General features: G+C 30.3%; 1 long non-coding RNA gene across 1 annotated transcript; it reads left to right on the top strand.

Moving 5' to 3' along the window:
• Positions 1 to 6,495: 6,495 nt before the first annotated feature.
• On the top strand, positions 6,496 to 7,179 carry LOC123662832. The gene is made up of 2 exons (XR_006744546.1): positions 6,496 to 6,582; positions 7,014 to 7,179. It is a non-coding gene; the product is annotated as an uncharacterized LOC123662832 (long non-coding RNA).
• The last annotated feature ends 2,344 nt before the right edge of the window (positions 7,180 to 9,523 follow it).

The raw sequence follows: 9,523 nt of genomic DNA, 5'->3' as shown, positions 1-9,523 counted from the left end.
AATACGTATATGTATGTATGCTCTATTTAAAGTTCTTTTTATATGTCGGGGTAATTGAAGTTGTAGCGGAAGTAGTCGTAATGAATAAAGAAATTAGAAAGGAGTTTAAATTACCAAAAAATACTAGGTTAAACTATAAATTATAATTATTATTTTTATTAAATTCATTTCATTATAAAGTTTTTAAAATAAAGAAAAAGTTGTATTGATTTTTTAATCTCTTAACTGGAATCACAATTTCTTAGAAATATATAGAAAAAATAGAAAATCTCTGCAACTAGTCGCCGGTTCGATCAATACCATATGACAAATATTTGTATTGCTCACAGATCACAGGACCTCCGACTTAGGATTCACATCCTACAGGAACTTTTTAAGTGCAAAACTATGTTTATATATTTTTGTTGTTATTATATTTCGTTTATTTTAGTTAAAGGAAATAATTCTGATTCAAGATATTATCGATTTTTTCCCAGTTTAATATTTTTATAATATTTTTATAATAACTATGCAGCTTTTACTCTCTGCATGAGGTACTGTATATAAATAATTTTCCAGCTGCCATAATGAGTAAGCAATATCAATAAATGATTTATATAATATATAGTTGTTGCAGGCGTCTTGCTACAGTAATCGCTTACCAGCAGGTGAGCCGTACGCTTGTTTGCCGACATAGTTGTATAAAAAAAAAATTAAACTACTTTAACTACAACTTTTGAGCAATATTGTAAAGGTAAAGTGTAAATTAAAAAAAATGTATTCCTTGTCTTTCCGTCCATATTAATATTAAAATTATCTTACTAATAATAATACTTTATAAGTTTTAATATTTAGTTACATAAAATTAAATTATGTAATTAAAATTTTCAATAATTCTCTCAATATATTGTTTTAAATTTCCATGGTTCTTAACATTATTTGAATTCGTTTTTTCGGGATTTATACCATGTACCTTTTTGTATTTGAGGCTCCGATATTTCGGCGCAGTTGCATGCGCCATGGTCACGGAAGAAACGAGAAGAGACGGAGGGTAGACCGATATGTCTGCCCATAACATCTACCCGCAATACTCAAACAGTTCTTCCGTGACCATGGCGCATGCAACTGCGCCGAAATATCGGAGCCTCAAATACAAAAAGGTATATGGTATAAATCCCGAAAAAACGAATTCAAATAATTCTCTTAATAAATGTATTTTTAATACCATATTTTATTCGTCATAAAAATGTTGATTTATTGTACAATAGAAAAGGATTAATATTACAAATCAAACAACAATATAACACAATTAAATGTGTTAATGTTTACTTAAATTTTACATAATTTTTGTATTTAAAATTATTATTTAAAGCAGATGGAGTAGTTTTGAGTTGGTAAAATGTATTCGATAGACTCTTTGGCTTGACAAATAATATAACTATGATAATTTATATGATTCATATATAATCATAATAATATAAGTTTTAAATAATCAAATAATATCTTGTAGACCCTTGTGCTCACAAACAATATGAATTATGTAGTTATTATGCAAAATAATTCATTTATTTAAAAATATCAATAAAATATCAATAATTTAATAGATTTATAGACATTATTATCAATAGTTATTAGATTTATCGTTATAAATTATACTGTAAATATATATGAATAATAAGTTTCCTTTTTATGTCTCGGTTGTCTGGATTTAATGGCTAATTAGCCATAAGTCCGCACATTGTACTTCACTGTCTGTAACTATCTTTATGCTTTTTATTAAATATATTTGTGATGTACAATAAAGTATCAAATAAAATAAATAAATAAAAATGAATATATGAATACTAATGATATGAATAATAATGATACGTGTGACATAAAGATATATAAAGATGAATGGAATGGAGTTGTTATCTTAGTAGGGGATAGTTTGGAGAGTCGAATTCGATCTAAGATTGATACGAGATAATAAGGTATATAACATAAGGTCGTGTTATTTCTTTTTCATATAATAATGGTATTACAAGTTACGATAAAATTATTAGGAGCAGAGCACAGCTAGTAATCTATATTAACAGTATAAAGTTTTCTAATGAATACGCGAATTTCACTAATTGTAATGAAACAACTTTTTTGGATTTTATCGTGGCTGATTAAGTATTTAGATACCCGATGTTTGATACTTTACAGCAACCATGGTCATGGGAGGGGATTTGCTTCATTATAATGAGTATAAAGTTTGTTTATTTATTTGGATGCGCTAATCTCAGGTATTACTGGTAAATAATCTATTTACCGAGGAAGGGTTATATGATAATCGTATTTTTAGTACGTTTTTTTTTTCTCAAATTAACGCGAGTAAAACCGCGGAGCACAGCTAGTTTGTTATATATAAAATGTTTTAAGTATTCACAAAACCTGGTTCATTGTATTTTTTCAAGTAGATATTGTATAACTTTATTTAATAACAGATAATATACTATTATATATAATAATAATTTATTATAATTTTGTATTTATAATTAATAAAAGAACAATTTCTAAATCAAGTTTTTTTATTTAGACTTAGTTATTAGTGATAGAAATTAAGAAAAAAATAAAATTAAAAACGCATACATAAATTGAAACGGTTGTTAGGACATCCTTTTAACCTTTTGACCGCCGTAGTCACCTATACTTGACAAGGGCTCGCGAGTCCTGTGCGCCAGCGACGTCTATAGGTGACAAAAAACCCGGACCACAAAAATATTAAATAAACTTATTAAATAAATATTTCTAGTATTTTAATTTAACATTTCTGAAAATAGAATATCCCTGCAACATTCGAGTATAAAAAACAAGTCTTTTAGAGCTACACGTACTGAGAAACATTGAAATAAAAACATGCATTCTTATTCCACGTAAATGATATGTCCAGAACGCCGAAGTCGTCTATAGTTGACCGCTAGGGATGTGACGCAAGAGGTATAAATAAATAATAAATAAATAAATATTTACAACATATACACACGGTCATCTGTTCCTAAAGTAAGCAACTTAATGCTTGTGTTATAGGTAACAGCTGACTGGTATAGCTATATATATATATATATTTTTTTTGATAAGCATACATATAAATAATACACATATAAATAAATATATATTATACCCAGACTCGGGTGGGAATCAAACCCATAACCTCCGGAGCAGAAAGTACCTGCTGACCTGTAGTCACTACAAACTGCGCCAACGGGCTAGTCAAAATGGTATAGATGATTTATATATTCTTTATTGCACTTAAAAAAAATCATAATTACAAGTCATTTTTGCAATTAGCTATTCAAAATTCAACTCAAACGTGTTATATTTTCTATAAATAATTCGATAGTTGAATAAAACAAAAGGTAAAAAACATAAAACTATCATCAGCTAACACATAAATAGCAAATGAATAAAAAATCAAATCAACTAAAATCAATCAAATCGCCAAAAAAAATCTGATATCTCAAATCTGGCGCATCTCTAGCGCGTAGTCATTAATCCGTTCTCTACACACCGTTGTCAAATATAGACGACACGCTGATGACGTCATAAGCGAATAGCGAGAAAACTAGTGAAGTGCAAGACGAGCGATACCTTAGAACATCGTCGCATTTTGGAAGGCATCGATGATTTTAATAATATACAATTACTTACCAATAAAAAAAAATATATTTTTTTATCTAAGGTTAAGAGCGAAATTACGATTTTCTTTCTTATTCTCAAAATCATCTGGCAGCATCAATATCATCTCTAACCCCACTCTCATAAAAGCTTTTTTTCTGAGACCCATGTCGTGTCGTGTGTCGTGAAATATTTGATTTAAAATATTGCTACTTACTCAGTACTGTTTTAGTACTATTTGCTACCTAAGCAAAAAAATATTTAACGCATGTAAATATTTCTTTTAAACTAAGGCTGGCATCGACCGCACCGATTATATTAATTTGCTTCATCGGATCAACTACTGAGTTGGGGAACAATGAAACACGGGACACTATGGAACAGTGTCGATAAAAAATTGAATTCTAAACTAATTCGTGTGGTAACGCTTCGACCAATTACAGCGCGTCCTGCGTCAAACGAGGACGTAGTGAAATATGGCGGCGTGACAACGATGGAACTGTGAATAGAAAAATATTCCATTTTTAACCGACTTCCAAAAAAGGAGGAGGTTCTCAATTCTATTTTTTTTTTATGTATGTTACTTCAGAACTTTTGACTGGGTGGACCGATTTCGACAATTTTTTTTTAATCGAAAGGTGGTGTGTGTCATTTGGTCCCATTTAAATTTATTTGAGATCTAAAAACTACTTTTCAAGTTATATCTAATAATGCGTTTTTACTTGACGCTTTTTTCGTCGACCTACGTTGTATTATACCGCATAACTGGATGTACCGATTTTGATAATTATTTTTTTGTTGGAAAGAAGATATCACTAGTTTGGTACCAACCAGGAAACCAGGATCTGATGATAGGATCCCAGAGAAATCGAGGGACTCTTGAAAATCCGTAATAACTTTTTACTGGGTGTACCGATTTTGATAATTTTTAATTTTATCGAAAGCTGATGTTTATCATGTGGTCACATCTAAATTTCATTGAGATCTGATATCTACTTTTTGAGTAATCTTTGATAACGCGAAGTTACTTGACTATTTTTTCGTCGATCTACGTTGTATTACTCGTCGATGTAATTGAAGTCGGTTTTTTTTTCGTTTGGGAGCAAACACAATTATTCTTGTTCAAAAGTTGAGATTCCTTTTTAAAGTACTTTCTTTTTAGTAAAAAAGTTTAAAGAATAGGTAAATGAAATTTTTTTTTCATTAATTTTAATCATTTTGTCTATTTGAGACTATTGTGTGGAAAGTTCAAAAAATAACCTAACTTTTTATAAAACTCGTTTAAAACGTTGGCACTATGGAACGGGGCACAGTGGAATACTGTTCTTTTGAACCTTAGATAATAAACTATTATCTAATTAAGGAATACTGTTCTTTTGAACCTTAGATAATAAACTATTATCTAATAAGATAATAATTGTGTTTGCAGGCAAACGAAAAAAACTAACTTCAATTATATCGACAAGTAATACAACGTAGGTAGACGAAAAAATATTCAAGTAAATACGCATTATCAAAGATCAATCCAAAAGTTGTAATCGGGTTTGGATGAAATTTAAATGTGTCTACATGATAAACATCGGCTTTCGATTAAATTTAAAATCATCAAAATCGGTGCACCCAGTAAAAGTTATGCAAATTTTCGAGATCTCATTATCAAATCCTGGTTTCCTTAGCATGGTACTACACCGGGGTTATCTCCTTTCCAACAAAAAAAGAATTATCAAAATCGTTTCATAAACGACAAAGTTATCCCCGAACATAAATAAAAAAATATAAAATATATATCGAATCGGTCAAATTGTAGTAGTAACCTCCTCCTTTTTTGAAGTCGGTTAAAAAATTACAAGTGCTGTGTGGCTACGGCACTAAAGAATTTAGCCACCCCCTCTCTTCCCGTGGGTGTCGTAAGAGGCGACTAAGGGATAACAAGGTTCCACAACCACCTTGGAACTTAAGAAGCCGACCGATGGCGGGATAACCATCCAACTGCTGGCTTTGAAATACACAGGCCGAAGACGGGCAGCAGCGTCTTCGGTGCGACAAAACCAGTACTGCGGTCACCAACCCGCCTGCCCAGCGTGGTGACTATGAGCAAAACACATGAGTTTACGTTATTTTTGGCGTAAACTTGTGGAGGCCTATGTCCAGCAGTGGACTGTATAGGCTGTAATGATGAAAAAATTACAAATTTGAATTCGGTTAATTTTTTCTAAATTACTTTTCATGTATATATCGATTCGATTCGAAATCGATATATAACCTGCCGCTTCCTTGCGTGCGACACAGCACGTCTCTAAAGAGAGTTTCATAACCGTAGGTCAGCTGCGCCGTAGTCGTCCAGTCGTGACAATGACGCCATGGCGATAGAAAAGAGTGTTGTGCTTTACTACGATTATTTTTTATTTATGTTGTTGTAAGTATATATAACGAGGGCAAGATAACACAAGAAAAATATTAAAAAATAAACCTTCCTAGATTATATAAGTAGTCATTTATTGTATAAAAACCAGCAAAAACAAGTAACTGTGCGGTACTCGATAACGACTCTTGGCAGCACTATTTTTTTCGTAGGTATTTTTGTTTATTTTATGCCTTGGCGTACAGAGCACGGGAATGGTTTTGAGGCGTGGCGGTCAAAAGGTTAATTAAGTGATTACACGTATCAGGACATCCCGCTCTTCCGTATACATACCTATACAATTAAAACTTCATATAATTACAACATTTAAAAAAAGTGTATAAAATATTTCAAGTGTATGTGTGATTGTATGCGTGTGTTCCTATACCTACTGTGTGTGTGTAGATGTATGTGTGTGTGTGTGTGTGTATGTGTGTGTGTGTGTATGTGTGTGTGTGTGTGTATGTGTGTTTGTGTTTTATTTATAGGTAATTACTGCAAGTAGGTAAAGCCTCAGTCTCTTCATGATTAAGTTTAGTTTCAGATAAATTTTTAAGCCAGTAAGTATTTAAATAATATATTTCTAATAAATTGTTCATATTCTTTTTCCGAGCCGACCTTTTAGCGTATTGTTGACAAGTGAATTTAGTTTTAACAATGAAATCTCAAATGTTATCTGTTAATATCAAAAGGCATACATTCATGTATGCTTTGTCAAAATTATATTTATTTTGGATTGTTTTGTTGATTATTGATAACTTAGCTCGTAAAGTGTTACGGGGCGTAGATATAATACACCGTTTTCGTAATTAATGTCGAATAAAAAAATTATAGGTTGCCGGTTTTTATTTGTATATTTAGATCCCATCTCTTACAGCGCATTGTATATGATTACGTTTGATCCTATTCCATTTTGATTCTTTTCTATTGTCATCATTTCTATGGTAAACGGTGTAAATACATAATAGTTTTCGTTGATTTTTTCATCCAGGTTTTAAATTTGGTCCGGTTTCTGTAAAGAAGAGAAAAGTGAAAAGAAGTCGGAGATTTGTGTTACTACTTAAAAATTTCTTCTCATGCTTGTAACACATTTGTTACTTTGTTGTAATACTTTTGTGTTATTTGAAGATAATAAAAACCACATATAAAAACGAAAATTTATTTAAATCCTAAAAGAAATAATTTACTACACTAGAACAATTTAATATAACGAATATATTTTAATACAGCCTTCGCTATCGAGAACTGAATCACAAGCAAATGTGAATTTTATGTCCTTGACTTAACAACATTAAACATTATTTAGTAAATAATTTACTTAATGGAATAATTCTCTAAAATAATATATATTATATGAATTAGATTTTATATTTACGAAAAATAAACATTCTGCGATTCAGTTTGTATGACATTTACAAATCAACATGCTTTCGTCGCTTACGAGTAAAAATCTCAAGACATACTACAAATTTCGAAATTAATTAAAATTCTAAACATTTTTGAATATCATATCAAAAATTGACCGCTCCAGCGGGGTTCGAACCCGCGTCTCCGACGTACCGTGTCGGCGCTCTAGCCAATTAAGCTATGGAACGATACACCCGCTCGAGCGAAATTTTCGATATGATAATTTTAAATTACGGTTTAAGCGAACCGTGGCGCCGTCTATAGTGAGCTCTTTACAGAAACCCGTTTTTTGATATGATATTCAAAAATGTTTAGAATTCCTAATGTGGGTAACACAAAAATAAAATCTTAGATATTAATTAAAATTATTTCTAAACATACTAAATAAATCTTAATTTAATAAATAATAAACTGTACTTAATTTATAGAATTCGACCAAACAGAACATTTAAAATGCATGTTTTGAAATTATAGCTTAGGCTTACTACGCTTTTATCAAGCTAAATCGTACAGATTATTCTAACAGATGCTGACAGTTTCGTCTGTGTGTATATTGAAAAGGCAAAAATAATAAAAAGTATACTTATACTACTAATATCCGTAAATTCGTAAATAAATCTTTCATAGCTTTAACGTGATGCACTCAAATTCGAAGCAAATACAATTAAATATAATTATGTATAGTGGATTCTCGATTAATAAACCTCAGATAAATAATCATATACACACATTATGAACACTAACTGCAACAAAATATTTTACTACTAAATGAAGGCACAAAAATAACAGCTCTTTGTAGTGTTTCAAAAGTAATGTGTAATGATGGTACCTATAATCTATAACAATAGGATTGTCATTTTTAAGCCTCTCCATATTTTGGCGACGTTACTGACGCCATAATCACTGGTGACTAAGGAGCTGTGACTTTGATGTTAACAATAATATACGTTGAATCGAAAGTTTAAAAATATATAATAGTAATTAATATCTGTAATCAAGTTTCCACTATATCTTTACAAATAAAATCGAATACACGTATATCTATTCTTACCAATATTTGATCTATTTCAGTTTGTTAAAACATTTATACACTACATACGTTTATAAACATATAACGAAATAACAAAGGATTTATAACAAAATAACAAAGGATTTGTAATGTTTTAATTGTTATTTATATATATTATGTTTGAACGGTATTGCAAAATTAATCTAGTCACTTATATAATTGTTATATTTTGTGTTTCAAACAAATGAAATAAGAAAAACTATAACAAACTTGTCTAATGATAGTGACGGATGATCATCTACGGAACGTTATTAATAATTAAATAACTACATATATAATATAATTAATATGAATAACGAGAAAATGCTTTTATATATAACTAAAAATATAATTCTAATTATTGCTATCAATATATTTATTTATTATCTCACTAATATGTCAGTATTGGGTCAGTGAGGTAGCGAGCTTAACTCACGCCCGTGGAACAATACATTTTTAGCCCCCTCCCCATTCGAAAACTATATAATATTATATCCAGCAATTTTGTGTTTTGCGGAACTTTTGGCGCCCCTGTGTGAGTAGCGTCTGGGGATGCCCACCTTTTCCTCCCCCCTCGCTACACCACTGTATTTGGTCAATCATAGTTTTATTTTAAGTTCTATTTTGTAACAGAACACATTTTATTAAAATCTTATACAAATTAAATTGGAGTAAATTATCATGATAATAATAAATAATATGTTTGACAGAAAAAAAAAATACATGGTTGTTTAACTGTTGCAATCGTATCATATTTTTAACTTAGTAAACAGGGTAAACCTCTGTGGTCTTTATTGTACTGTATTATATTTATTGTGAATTTTATTGGTAATTAATAAAAAAAGAACAATGGAGTTTATGAGTTTTACTAAACGTTTATTTTCGGTCATTGATAAATCGTAATAAAATGGGCTCTAATTCTTCTTAGAGTGACCAAAAATACAGTATCAGAAACGTATCTTCTTCAAACTTTTTTAAAAACATTTTTTACATTTTTATACGACAAAATATGAGACTGGCGTACGATATGTCATTCCATAACTGTG

The sequence above is a fragment of the Melitaea cinxia genome, chromosome 19 (assembly GCF_905220565.1).
Source record: "Melitaea cinxia chromosome 19, ilMelCinx1.1, whole genome shotgun sequence".
In the NCBI taxonomy this organism is placed as follows: Eukaryota; Metazoa; Arthropoda; class Insecta; order Lepidoptera; family Nymphalidae; genus Melitaea; species Melitaea cinxia.
The sequence above is the reverse complement of the archived record's forward strand: the minus strand, read 5'-3'. Positions and strand labels throughout refer to the sequence as shown.